Consider the following 15492-nt stretch of genomic DNA (forward strand, 5'->3'; position numbering starts at 1 on the left):
TAAAATGGTGTATTTGAATATTTCTGCATACTGGGGTCCCTAAACAGTCTTGGAATTAAATAAAATTGGTTATCACCGTAAAGCTGACACTCTTGTGGATCCAATGAGCCCAATTGTATTCATGTGTGATGTTAGTCCCCATAGTAGCCATTTCATTGTATTGAGACAATTTTTTTGAAACTTGATCTCACTGTATAAAATGACCTGTGGTAGGATAATCACAGCTTCATGAAACTTTACAGCCACAAACTAGAGACCTAGAGCATTCAGAGGATGGATGGCTTTCCTAGCTAGATTAACAATATAATTATATTCCTGGGCAGTTTCCAGAACAAAAGTGCTCGCCGTCCAATCGCTGGAAAAATGCAATTCTTGCAGAAATCTCCAAATGTCAAAAGATTTTGAAACCAATGTGGTATTTGGGAGGAATAATTGATATGAAAAAAGAATGGTTAAATTTAGCACCAAATCTGTGTAACAAATGGTATCGACCCAATAGAGCAAGGGAATGGCCATCATATACTTCTATCATAATGTTCTAAACCCTTTTACACTTTTACAATTTATTTTAAATAAATAAATAATTAATTCACGTTTATTTCTGATTAATGAGTACAACAACTGGACACAAATTAATCTTCAGGTTCCCAGCTTTCAGATGATGTACACCACTTTTATGTGACATCTGCTGTTGACCTGCTATCTCCCCCTAAAGACCCCCTGTACCTCCCTAAAAAAAGACAAAAACGGGTTTATTGTGGGTCTCAGAGGGTTACTTCGTGATCGTACATTCTTTGTCTATCAATTTTGCGTACTGGCAAGCCGTCAAGCAGTCTGAGGAGAGTTTGTACACGAACACGGTCCTAGCTAAATCTATTTTGGGTCAGACGCTAGTAATTCGGGATCAAGGATTTGTGCCGTACCATACCATGCCAAGTTATCCTCTTAGTTCTTTACGGGAAGCTCGAGACATCTTAGTGTAGCCACCGCAGCTTAGCGTTCAGCTGGGGAAAATCCAGGGTACTCTCTCATTCTACTTGTATGGCACGACTAAGTCCCAGAACGGGCTCTTTCTCCAAATCCCTGCGTTCTACCAAAAGTCCAACTTTTTTTCCTCCCCATGACCACATCCCAATGTTGCCTTTGCAACCTCCAGCCCGCTAAAAAACCCACAGTAGCCCAATCTTAATTCACTATGACAATTAACCACATGTATTCAGCTGAGACACAAGAGGGTGTGCCACCCTGGTATTTTGAGCGGGAAATTGGTGTTTTTCTCAAAACCCCGCATGTCAAAATGTGATTTGTTGTTGCACAATTGTAGGCTCTTTGAGGGAGGCTTTGGCACTAAAATCATCCATTTTGCCGTTCTCCCCTCCTTGCGCGTTGCGTAACGAGCACCATGAAAGATTCTGAGTGTGTGATCTCACCCCTGTGCATTCATCAGGACTGGGTTGTGATCACTAAGTTACTATTGCACCATTAAAACTTAAAGGGGACATATCATGCTCACTTTCAGGTTCAGGTTCATACTTGTATTCATGGTTTCAATTAAAACATGTTTACATGATTTAATGTTAAAAAAAAACATTATTTTTCTCATACTGTCTGTCTGAATATACCTGTATTCACCCTCTGTCTGAAACGCTTCGTTGTAGCGCCTGTCTCTTTAAGACCCCTTCCTTAAAAAGCTCAGTCTGCTCTGATTGGCTTGCGGGAAAAATATGGTACACCTTGGTTATCAAGCTGTTTGTGGGTTGGTAGGCACATGTGCTAGAGATGTCAATCGATTAAAGTATTTAATCGCGTTTAATCGCGTGATTGTCCATGATTAATCGCAAATTAATCACACATTTTGTATCTGTTCAAAATGTACCTTAAAGGGAGATTTGTCAAGTATTTAACACTCTTATCAACATAGGAGTGGACAAATATGCTTGCTTTATGTAAATGTATGTATATATTTATTTTTGGAAATCAATTAAACAACACAAAACAATGACAAATATTGTCCAGAAACCCCCATAAGTTCTGCATTTAGCATAGAAAATATGCTCAAGTCAAAATATGACAAACTCAAGCCCAACAGGGTTATTTAACCTCCTTCGCGCCAAGATAGCATGGGTGGTGCATGGTTGGGACAAATGGATTGCTTAGGTTGTTTAGTTTAATATGACACCAGTATTTCCACTCTAGCTTTAAAACTGAGCCCGCTACAACCTCCGAAAGATCGATTGCATTAAAGAAACTAGTGGCGTTAAAACGAATTTGCATTAACGTGTTATTATCGCGTTAACTGCGACAGCCCTAGTATGTGCACAAGCACTGAAAAAGTGAGTTTTTCATGATATGTTCCCTTTAAGAAATGTTTTATCTAATGAAGATTTTAGTAATGTGAAAATCAGCTGCAAGTAAACATCTATAAGCAATCAACTATTTAAACAGGAAGTGACTGTAGCATCACAAACTGTAGCAGAACTTCCAAAACAGTAAAATATATGAACCTGTCCTGTAAATCTTATAGCATACATGAAGAAATATATGTTTCCCAGTCACTATTCATGCAGTTAATGCGTGGGAAATATCAAATTATGCTAACCTTTTTTACATTCATTTTACATAATTTTACATTAATAGGTTGGTGTTGGGTGTTTTGTTGTTTACATGCAATTTAAAATATTCCCAGTTTACATCATAATTAAACAGCATTTTATGAAGTGTCTATCATACCATTTATCTATCATATTTTATATAACCTCTTTTATTCTTCAATGCAAATGTGTCATAATAGTTCACTAAGGTTAACTTTGTCCGTTTATTCAGTTCAGCAGCTCAACAGCCGTAGGTGTAAATATATAGTCACAACCAGTTGTGGGAAGTAATTAAGTACATTCAGTATTGTACTATACTTGAGTACAAATCGGAGAAACTTGTACTTTACAAGTTTTTATGCTACTTTACACTTCTACTCCACTTGTGATTTTACGAATTAAAAATGAGTGGTGCAACAGCTCAACAAGCCCACGATTCAGTTTGTATTGCAGCTTTTTGGTCACGGTTTCAGTTTCAGTTTGGTTTGCACATAAGGGAGAAGAAAATGTGTTTGAACTCAAATAAGAACTAAACTAAAATATATAAATACATAGATTGATAGTAATGAATGATATTTCTACATTATATGAAGCAATAACCCATGTTTTATACATGGCAATAAATAAGGCAGGCTACTTAATGGTCAAGTAAGCCTATGTTCAGATAATTGTCTCTTTTATGTTTCTAGAACATCATCAAATAATAAGCAGGCCTGTATTTAATAGTGGTGCGATGGTTCGGTTTGTATTGCATTTTCTTGGGTAATGGTTTAGGTTTGGTTTCTTTTGCACATTAAGGGGAAGAAAAATATAACCATTTCCTATGTGTTTGAACTCCAAAATTTCTAAATAGATTAATAGTGATGAATGATATGTCTATATTAGCCTATAGTAATGAATGATATTTCTATATTGAAACCATAATACTGATTTTATGCATGAAATAAGGCAGGCTACTGGTTGTCAAGTAGGCCTATGTTCAGATAATTGTCTCTTCTATGTTTCTGGCACATCATCAAATAATTAGCAGGCCTGTAATTAAAAGTGGTGCAACGTATCAACAAGCCCGCGGTTCGGTTTGTACGTCATTTAACTGTTTGGTTTTGCCTCCCTGTTAAATTGCACATACAAATTGTGGAATGACCTTATAAAATATGATGCACTGGGACAGATTAAACAACCCAGCAGTAAGAAACTGTTAAAACTAGCTACGCCTGAATCAACTACAACTGTAAGTAATAATAATACATTAAATACAGTTAGCTCCTAATACCCACGTACTTGTGTTAAAACTAGGCTGAACTTGGAGCTGGTGCAGTCTACGTCATAATTGAAAACCAGTATCGTAGCAGTGTTTTTCAGCACAATTTTGCGTCCTAACATTTGTGAATGTTATATGCTCCATTTAAAGGGAAATGGTTGTGTTTGTCATATACTCCATATGGCTGAAACTAATGAAATGTGGATTTTTGCCTTTGAATTTTTCGCCGAACAGGTGTTCGCTCTGAGTGGCTGTGTTTTTAATCTCTCCCCGCCAAAAGAACATTCAATTTTCTGCTTAGCGCAATCTCCCGAACAGCCTCACTTTGTGATCCTCGTTTAAGCGTCTTCTAATCAGCCTCAATATGGAGGAAGAGTCATGAAAAGGATGCAATTTAAAGCACTCTTATTTCAGGTGTTACAAACATCGACATCTGGCAGACTTAACATTGAACTGGCTGGTTTAAAGCGGTGCTCTGTTGTTATTCCCCGTCTTTCATTGCCCTCAGTAGCCTTTAATTAAAGGCTGAATGCAGGTGAGGCCTCTGCCTCTCTCACAGTACTTCAGGCTAATGCGTGTCAGGATGGGTCACTGGATTTCAGCCCGTTCGCTGCCAACAGTGAATGCCATTAACATTAAAGAAAAACACAAAATCAATTTAGGATCCGCTTGCTGTACTTTGAAATTACATGAAAAGAAAAAAAACAAATTAATGGAATATTGGTCAAAACAGGCAGCACAGTTTGCATTTAGACCTTCGTGTTGCTGAAAGACAAAGTAGCCTTACAAGTTCTGTTTTCTCTTTTCTTGAGCGATGCTGTTTCCTGAAAGTGCTTGCTCCATTTCAGCCGTTATCAGGCTATTAAAGTGGCAGTAGGCAGTATATTTTTTGGCATCATTGAGCAAAATTCAGTAATAACCTTTCAGTAAATTGTAATTCAAGTGTTCTGAGAGAAAACTAGACCTCTGCACCTCATCATGGCTCTGTTTTCAGGCTTTAAAAAAATCTAGCCCGTGACCGAAGACTTTGACCAATCACAGGTCATTTCAGAGAGAGATTGTTCCTATTGGCTGTGCTCCGGTCATGTGACCGGTACTTGGCGTTCCTTCAAGAGATCTCATCACAGCTGCCACGTCACAAACGTTCTCATTTTACAGCTAAACCGTGCACTTCAAGATGTTTCGGAAAACATTTGAGGAGAGAAATAGGCATTAACGTAACATAATATTGATTCGTATTTGATCAGCGCTGCCTAGTTTAACCATTGGGATGGAGTTCGCGAGTGATTGACAGCCGACTCTCATAGACAGCAGATTGACAGCAGACCGTAGTACCACAGAGCTTATTTTCTGTAATAATAAATAATAATCCTTCTTGTCAAGGGAACCATGGCGATGCTAACTTCCTGGTTGGCCTTCAAAAATACTTCATCCCTGGAGCGCACTATAGGAGTTCCTCTGGCAGCATTTAAAACATTGAACACGGGATATTTTAAGAAATCATCAAGTAGGGGACTGTATGAAAATGCTAATTAAATTTGTCCTCCCAATTCTAGATTACTGAAGCTAAAGATTACCATGTGAGGGGAACAGAATTCTTGCCTGTTTTTCTGTTTCAGCAGCAAAGAAAATGTGTTTTGTGCCACTGAGATAGCCAAGATACTTTCTGTACAAAAATTGAATACTGCCTGACAAGTATTTAGTGTCTGCAGGGAGACTTGCTCTCAAAACAAGAAAACCACAGCACTTTCTTAAAAAAAAAAAAAAAAATTGTACACAATATACACTCTTCTCTTTTACGACTTATGGAAAGTGACTTGCCAGCTCTACGGAGTCCTAATTGGTGATAAAATGGGTTTTTACACTGAAAACTGCTGTCAAACTGCCTGAAATCCTCTTAGGCCTGGGAGACACGTATAGGTGTCGACACAGTGAAAGCAACCCCTGCTGTATACAGTGTGATGCAACGTGCTAACTGGGCCCTGCAACAAATACTACCATTGTTGAAGCTTGAGATGGTCAGTTCATGTTGACACTACGTCCTAGAGGCATTGATCCAACTGTTTGGGCCTTTTCGAGGCTGTAGTTATAGTATTAGATTCCATTATATTATGAGGTGAACCCAAAATTTGGGGTTATGGTTAAAAAGAGTTGACTATGAATGGGACCTCAAAAATTACCACACAATTGAATTGACACCTCCCTGGTTTCACAATGGTCTCACATAGCCATTGCCTTTGGATCACCCCGATCTCATCATGGCGTATGAATGACAGTAATTTGTAAGCGATTTTGTGTGCAATAACAACCTTTGTTGCTTTTGGTCTGTACTGAACAAACACAGGACTTTCAACCAGGAGACCGGTGTTCAAGACCGGCGGTGTTTGTGTCCAAAAGGGTTGTTGAGTTATTTTGAAGTTACGCTTGTTTTATTTGACTTAGTTTACGTACCAGTAGTTATTTTATAGTATTACACGGCTTTGTTGAATACTCGATTCTGATTGGTCAATCATGGTGTTCTACGTTTTTTTATTTCTTTATAGCACACTTTTGCTACATGTATGTATAACAGACCGTTGCTAGGGACGCAGTTCTGATGTCGGACTCTGGCGGACCGCTTTTGATGACATGCAAAAAGTGGTTTCACAACGTTGAGCCCGTGGCGTATAAATGACCAGAAAAGCCTAAAATGCGTTATTATGATGCGGATCGTCCTTAAAATATTGTTCTATTTATACGTCTTCCATGAGATCGGGTTGCGTGGATTGCACTAGATTGTAGTTTATCAACCCTGTGTACTACAAAATTACGTTCCCATACAACTAAACTGCATTCTCAATTCCGTTTCGAGGGAAGCATATTTTCTCCCGAATCACGATCTCAGTTTTTAAACACATGATTAACGGTGGAAATTGAAACAAAACAAAGATGCAACAAAACTACTTGGTTAGGTTTAGAAACACCATAAAATAAGTTGGCCTACATTTGTTACGTTATTTAAGTTACGGATGTTAATTAAAATAAGTGAATGTTGACTTTTGGTTTCACACAGGACACGAGCAGCAGTTTCCTGGATGAAAGTCCTGTGTTTGTTTGTTTGACCCACCCATCTACCCTCACCTCCCTATGCAGACTTCCACCGACTACGATTAGAAACGTATTTGTGATACTTCAAAAACAAACGTTATCCGAGAGAAAACATGCTTCCCTTGAAACGGAATTGACAATGCAGTTTTGTTGTATGGGAACATAACTTTTAGGAGACCAGGCTGATTTTTATTGTGTCCGCTAACCTGTATTTTAATTGATTGGCAAACTACATTGTGCCATTGTTTTGAGACTGTGAAGGTGCATACATGTATCACTCTGCCAACATGTGCTTAGGATTAGTGTTTTCAGAAGTGAACGTGTGAGTTGAGGTTGCAGAAATAGTGTTACCATCACACCCCAGTGTCTGCAGTGCACGGCAGGATGAGTAACAGACTGTGGGGATTTGACATAGTAGCGACGGTAGCAGTGGTGGAAGAAGTATTCGGATCTTTTGCTTAACAATAAAGAGTAATATCACAAAAAAATAATGCATTATGTATATTCCTCATCATTCATTTTACCTAGTGCATGACATGCTTGGTGCTATGAGCTCAGTCGGAGATACTAGAGAGATCACATATTTTTCCATATGATATTGCATGATTTCCTTAATCTGTTCTTTAAAAGCTGCCGAGATAGGTCTTAATTATCCGCATCCATAACTGAGTGGCACTGTGACTGAGCAGTTCATTAGTTGCATAAAATATTGAGTTGTCCGAGCACGTTCACTTATTTTCCGAGCTAACAATGTCTCTTTTGCTGTCTACGACACATTTTTCTTTGGTATAAAAATCCATCTTTAGTTGTTTATGCGCGAAGCTACACAGAAGTGAAACTTGTGCATATTTTGTATGCTAATTGGTGATTTCTCCGTCTAGCATATATTGCAGTGCTGAGTGCTGAGAGAGGACAGAGAGGCTGTTACCATGGGAAAGGTGATTTCTCCAATCAGTATAGAGGAGTAATTGGGACGGATCTAAAGAACACTTGTCTTTCTGTCTGGTTTCCTTGATTGAAAGTAATTTTGCTTTCACCAACAGCTCCTTGAATTTTCAAAAATAAACAATATTAATGTTGTCGAAGGGCGAGCTGGAGATGTTTATGCATTAGCAACACTTAACGGCGGAAACATCACTTCACATTTGCAATACATTTTTTTTTTTTTTTTTTTCCTTGATGAAAAAGTAATTCGAAACTAAATATGAACTGAGCATTTTTTCAATAATTAAAACGCCACCTGTGAGGGAAATTTAGAGCGAGTTCCCCAAGTATCTGGCCATGATTAAAGCTTAACTTTCTCCCCTGGACCACATTGAGCATGATAGGGCCTCCATATGTTGGGCCAGTTGGGTCAGCGGAGTCACAATTCCAGGTGGGACAGAGCAGCTGTGACCTAGAGCGAGGCTCGCCGTCTGGTAAGGCCCGTAATGAATGAAGACGGTGATGAATAGTGAAGGCGAAAGGCTCAAGGCTTTCTGGAGGTGACCAGGAGGAAACTCGAAAAATGGTTTCTCTTTGTTATTTTCATGTTACATACAAGTTCAGGCTATGCAAGGCCTCAGCCCGGGGAGATTTATTGACATTGCTAAAGCTCTGCGGGGACTCAAAATAGAAAAAAGGTGGATTACTCATAGGGCTAATCAGGTACCTGCTCCTTTTTTTAGAGAAAAAAAGAACATTTCCAGTGTTAATATGCTTGTTTTTGTGCTTTTTTTTCTCCTGATCATATAAAAAATGACTGGAAAATGAGAGGATGAATAGTAGATGGCAACAAAAGACTAAGATAGAAAAAAGACCGAAATAATCCTACATTTTGAGAACAAAACTCTGACCTGTAATGACACGATGGAGATGCAACACGAACCATTCGGGAAGTCACTCGAAACGAATTACTCCCACAACAAGGCCTCAGAGTGTATTTATGACACCGACAATGACTTGTCAGTCAGACTGAATGACTTGCTCATTGAGGGTCAAATTCTCCAAACATGAGTTATGAGCAACCTTGATAACAATGGAGTCTGCACACTGAAAAATGGCAGCTTATATTCCTTGGCATAAATGAGTATTGCAGGCGGTTACGACTTAGAAATGAACATGTTCAACATTTAACCCCTTAAAACTCTGACTTTGTCTTTCAGAGGTTGATGTGGGCTGAGTTTTCCAGCTAGAGTGAAGATACTGGTATCATATGAAACTAAAAGACTTCCGTTTCTACAGTACATTTCGGGTGATGTATGTTCAGGTGCGCTGTCGGCTCAAGTATCAATATTGTGCCATTGTTTCAGAATCTCTTCTACCATTGCGTCATCAGAAATCCTGCAACCGTAATATATAAGAACAGAGTGAGCACTGTGAAGTAGGCTACCCTTGAGTCATGGAGTCCTTGTTCACAGCTGCATTCTTTGGGCTGAAGTCATAAATACCCTCCTTAAAAGTAAAGTCTGTGGTGGTGCGGGCTCAGAGCGGAGCTTTTATGAGCCAAACATATTCGCCCATTTGTGATGGAAAGACTGTTGAGTGTTTGCTTGTTGCCTGGTAAACATCTGCAGCTGATGTAAAGCCTGGAAAATAGCTTTTGATGTGGTCTCGTTTATAGTCAGGTGGAAATTACAATTCATTTTTGGGTACGAAATCAGCATATATATATCCTTGGTAAATGTTTTGTGTGTTGTGTTATTTGCTGCAAATTGTACCAAAAGAAGAAATTTAAGTCTAATTTATTTTTCTGCCCTTTATCGCGCCCCGAACGTTTGTGGGAGCTGCCAATGATGCAATCATTTAATTGGTGCAGTCAAGGGGCATTCAAAATTGGTTTGTTATATCATTACCACATAGGTAGTTAACCGGCTGGGGCCAGATGTTGTCAGCCACCGCTGTGTCTAATCTCTGATTTGAGCACTCTGCCACGCTATGATATTCCATACGTTAGCTACGTCATGATGTGAATGTACAAAATGCTGCGTTAACGGGATTCTACTCATTCGTGTGAGTTTTGACCGTCTGCTCATTTGCCATAATTGGATCCATGAAAGAGACTCAGCTAACGCTAGTAAGAAAAGTAACGTAGAGTGGGAATCATTCTTAACATTAGCAGGCTAGGCTAACTACCTACCACTTTTTGAGTGGAAGCTAATTAGCTTCAATTTATATGATAATACTAATTTAGTAAATTACACTGCCCCTCTGAACTTACTGATACTTTATATCACATGATGCGATTGTTTCGCATCCCATTTGCATCCAACTCGCCACTTCAGGCTGCGGCCGACAATACACATGGCCTCTCATTTGTTCGTCAAACTTCTGATATTGATTTTGGGGACAATGACATGGCTAGATAGTACATGTCTTGTTGTTAGACATACTGTCACATTATATTTACTGTTTCAACCATACGCAATTTTATTGATTTTGAATTTTGCTAGCATAACGTTAGCTTTCTGGCTCGTAAATAAATATCTCCCGTTGCCAAGTCGTAGCTAAGGTTTGTCCTATTTACTGAAGCAGTGAACAACATTTCCATTGCTTAAGAACCTCATGGGATGGTAATATTTTAAATATTGGTTATATTAGCAAACCCTCAGGGTTACCAGGGAAACGGAGTGAATGGATTGTGAAAAACTTAAGATTTTGGTTGCAAAATGCATGAAAATAAAAATGTATGGTCTGGGGGGCAAGTGACCACGGTATAAGTGATAATGCCCTTCAATGTTTCCATTATCAGGAATTAATGGCCTCCACGTTGTCCATTCATTTCTGACATTGGACACCTCGTCGGGCTCGTTAGCCTAGCTTGCTAATTTGCACTTTCTGAGTGGAATATAAACTTAGCAGCATGATGGGTCCTCCAAAGTGTTGAATGTTATAAAGGTACCGATAACTTAAATTGATAACAGTACATAACCAACACTATGTGAACAAAATGGGCTATGACGTGCTCTAGTTGCAAGCTTAGCCTACCACTGAAGTTACAGCACGTCTCCTAGCATGAAGTATTGATACCATTTCCACAAATATGTCCAAAAATGGTTTAACCCTCTTTATGAAAAAAAATTTCACTGTACAACAAGTAAAGAGAATTCAGTTATAATTAAAAGTATGAAAAAAAGTTTAGAAACAAAATGTCTTATCTGACTTGTGCTCAAATTTGTTTAATTTTAAGCACAACGCCTATGATTATAAACATGAAAGTTTTGCCCAAATTTGGTTAAGTTGTTAGCCCAACGCCCATGTTCATAATTATGTTAGTTAATACTGCACTGTGTGGCATATTGTACTGCAGAAGTAGTATTATTTCTGCATGTTAAAGATTAGCTTTGTTCATTTACTCTCATGTAATTGTTTGCTTTCTTGCTCCTGGAGTTTGCATTAATGAGCTCTAAACTCTTCACATGATTTTAATAGAATCCAGGCAAGCAGGAATATGTCTGTGTGTGTGTGTGTGCGGTAGCTACAGTAAGTGTTGTTCTCACAGGGAAATACATCATTTTAATCTTTTAGTTTTGTCCTTTGCTGCAAGAAATAAACAGGAAATGTTCTGTTGTTTCCAATGCTCTCCAACTACCTGCTAACAATGTAAAATTTGTTGTCGAGACTATTTTTTGACTTGTTGAAAATCCGAGTGGCTGTCTCGTTCTCTTGAACTCTCGTTTCCAGTTTCATGTCTTCTCGCTGAACCTGTACTACTTCCTCTTAGAAGGAAACAAATTCTCGCAGTCCCGAACAAACATTTCAGTCTAAATCGGGCGCTCATTAGTCTCGCTCATCCAACGAGAGCGCGGAAAAGCGAGGCATTATGAATTGATTCCTCTATATCTGGACCGTTAAAAGCAGAGTGCATTAGCATTAGAGGAGATGAATGTTGCATTTGAGATCAGCAGAAGGGGCGAGGGTGGTGTTGAATTAAACCGACATGTTTAACAAGCTGTTAACAACTCTCACTATCCCACTCTCCCACTCTTTTTTTCTTCTTCTCTCGCTGTAAGTATAGCGGAGACAAAAAACAGCCGTGGCGGCTTGAACGGGGGGAGCGAGATCCCACGAGAAAGCGCAGTGCCGCGGAGAGGTGGTGACAGTTCACACAGCCGAGACCGGAGAGGAGTCCACCCGAGACAAAAAGCAGAAGCCCTTTTGTCTCACAGCTGGGGAAAGTGTGGCTCAAAGCTGTTTAAATGTTATGGCGGCTAGGAATGGTTCTTGTGGGCCCCGGGTCCGGAGTGCACATTACATGTTAATGACTTGGAACACAGACAGCAGAGCAGAGGCTCAAACTGCCAATTAAGCATATGCTGCAGACGCCACTGGTGTTCAGACACAACCATCTGATAGCGCTCAAGCTTGGCCTGCAGATCCGAATCTCTCCATGGGACGTGGAGGCACTCCAATGGTGAGTCATTAGCCACAGACATCCCTGAAAACCACAGAGGAATAGAAGCAGCGGCTGATTGGATATCACTCATTCAGCTCCATCCTCCGTCGACGCTTTATTCTTTTGTCGGGGGCCCACCGCTGTCTCGCTGTTTCTCACTTATCTGTTTAGTCTAACACTTGGTGATGATGTTGTTTATCTGTGAATAAGTAAACAAAACTGTACTCCGGTGCTTTAGCACTTCAATTATTCCGTGAAAGTGCCGAGCCGCTGTGGAATGGCTTGTTATTAAAGTGACATTAGGGTGGGACAAAGTGTTTTTACTGAAGTGCAATGAATCCCACAGTTATTAAAATGTCATATTCTTTATAAGCGCTGTACCCAGGGTTGGACTGGGATAACAAAAATCGTCCGTGGCATTTTTGTCCCAGACCGGCCCACAGATCTTTGCTCCCTTATGCATAGACGCAGTTTGAACTTTAAAAGCAAGAGAAGGCAGTATATTTTTGGCATCATTGGGCAAAAATTCCATAATAACCTTTCTGCATATTGTAATTCAAGTGTTCTGAGAGATAATTTCTGCACCTCTTCGTGACTCTATTTTCAGGCTTCAAAAAATCTAGCCTGTGACGGGAGAATTTGGCCAATAACAGGTCATTTCAGAGAGAGAGAGCGTTCCTATTGGCAAATCACATTTGCCCCATTTCTAACCACTGCTGTTTTAATTATATTTGTTCACAGATAAAACAAGTTATGGCAAACAGTTAAGTAATTATTTTACGAAAAATACGTGAAAATTGCATTGTGAATTACAGTACCTTCACTTTATGCCAGATGGCCACTCCAGCCCTGACTGTACCATACTGTATATACAGAAGGGCCAATCAGCATCCAGGGAGAGGCCCGTGCCACTCTTGACCATCCCTCGTCTCTGGCTGTTTCCAATATTGACTCACAGTGTAATAAAGCTTTTTATGACAAATGCAAAAACTCAAAGTGAAAAGAAATCTCTACATATTGATCTACATTAAAACACAAAACAATTGATTGCATAATTCCCCCTCCTCTGGTCAATATTTAGTAGAGGCCCCTTTTTGGCAGTGTGTCTGTCTCAGTTTGCATGTCTGCAGGTTTTCCCCATTTTCTTTGCCAAAACTGTTCAAGCTCTGTGAAGTCTCATGATGCACACGAGTGTGTCTCATGTCCAGCCACAAATTTCTGGATTTGATTGAGGTCTGGACTTGCCACTTTTAGGACAGCAACTTTTGTTGTTTCCAGACTGTTTCTGTGTGGCTTGGGCCTTTTTTCGTTTATCCCCTCAGAAGTTCTCATGCACACTCGCAGTCCATGATGTCTGTGTTTTGCTCTGTTCCATTGATCTTTTCTTTCACAGACCGTCAAGGGCCTGCTGCAGTATCCCTGCAGCGCGGTGCTGCCACCGCCATGCCGGGGATGGTGTTTACGCAGTGAAAGAGAGTTCATAAGAGCAGTTCAGAAGTGCAATCGCTTTTGAGATCATTAAGCTCAGAAGGGAAATCATAACATTGTGAAATATTTACTTGCACCTTAGAAAAAGTGTTGCTATTACTCAAAATATTACTCATAAAATTAGAATATAATAGTTAGCATATATCTAAATATTAATACATTAAGTGTATAGGGCTGTCAATCGATTAAACTATTTAATCACGATTAATCACATGATTGTCCATAGTTTATCGCGATTAATCGCAAATTAATCACATATTTTTTTATCTGTTCAAAATGTAACTTAAACCGAGATTTCTCAAATATTTAATACTCTTATCAACATGGGAGTGGAAAAATGTGCTTGCTTTTTGTAAATGTATGTATATATGCATTACTGGAAATCTATTAACAACACAATACAAAAGACAAATATTGTCCAGTAACCCTCATAGATACTTCATGTAGCATTAAAAATATATAATCAAATCATAACATGGCAAACTGCAGCCCAACAGGCAACAACAGCTGTCAGTGTGTCAGTGTGCTGACTTGACTGTATATGATTATCATAAAGTGGGCGTGTCTGTAAAGGGGAGACTCCTGGGTACACATTGAACTCGTTTGTATTCACATATCTTGAGGTCAGAGGTTAAGGGACCCCTTTGAAAATGGCCGTGGTAGTTTTTCCTCGCCAAAATTTAGTGCAACTTAGAAGCATTATTTCTTCTCAACAAGCTATTATGAAATAGTTGGTACCAATAGATTCCTTAGGTTTTCTAGTTTCATATGATGCCAGTATCGTCACTCTAGTTTGCTACAACGTCCAAAAGATCGACTGCGTTAATGCGTTAAAGAAATTAGTGGCGTTAAAATGATTTTGCAATAATGCCCTAGTTTGTAATAATCAGGCTTTAGTTATTTAAGCCTATAGTCGGTGGTGTAATGTAACAAATTGATAATACTCGTTACAGTACCTAAGTATTTTTTGTGAGTATCTGTACAGTACTTTACTTTACTTGAATTTTATAGTTCTGTCAACTTCCACTCTTACTCCACCACATTCCCTAAATAAAATGTGTACTTTTACACTGATACATTTGCCCCTAAGGATCTTAGTTGCTTGTTACTATTGCAAACAAGCAGGTTTGGTATATCAGTGGTCCGAGCTTGCAAGTTACATCATTCACATGATGGGCAAGTGCAAAAAAAATGCTCTCAAAGCCGTATTAAGTTTCGATTTCCGCTCAAGTCCAGGCAGGCAGCATATCAGATCATGCTACATGCTACTTGTGACTTTGATGGAAGGAAAAACTGGATTTTGTCCTTTAAATCCTTTAAGTTGTGAAGACCTCGTTTATAATGTAATGTAGCCTCCATTTTTAAGGTGTTGTATACGCTAATAGGAATAAACTTTTTAATAAATCTCAAAATTCTGACTTGCTTGCTTTTTTATTTACAGCATTTACTTGTACTTTTACTTTCAATACTTAAGTTCATTTAATATCAGAAAATTTCTTTCGATACTTAAGTACAGTAATTATCAGACACTTTAAGACTTTTACTCAAGTAATATTCTCATACTTTTCTGGTTAGACATCTCTACTCAGAGTACTTCATCCAGCACTGCCGATATTAAATGCATGTTTATTTCCGCCGCTGCAACCTCGTAAATCCCATCTGCACTGTGTTTATGCCTCCTCCTCTTCAGA

At 39.0% G+C, this 15492-nt stretch overlaps 1 long non-coding RNA gene across 1 annotated transcript in view; it reads right to left on the bottom strand.

Annotated features, from left to right (window-relative positions):
* LOC141755703 (uncharacterized) overlaps positions 1-15492 on the bottom strand; it is a 90016-nt gene that overhangs the window by 39919 nt on the left and 34605 nt on the right. The gene's annotated exons all lie outside the window — the stretch shown is intronic.

This window comes from Sebastes fasciatus, chromosome 18 (assembly GCF_043250625.1).
Source record: "Sebastes fasciatus isolate fSebFas1 chromosome 18, fSebFas1.pri, whole genome shotgun sequence".
In the NCBI taxonomy this organism is placed as follows: Eukaryota; Metazoa; Chordata; class Actinopteri; order Perciformes; family Sebastidae; genus Sebastes; species Sebastes fasciatus.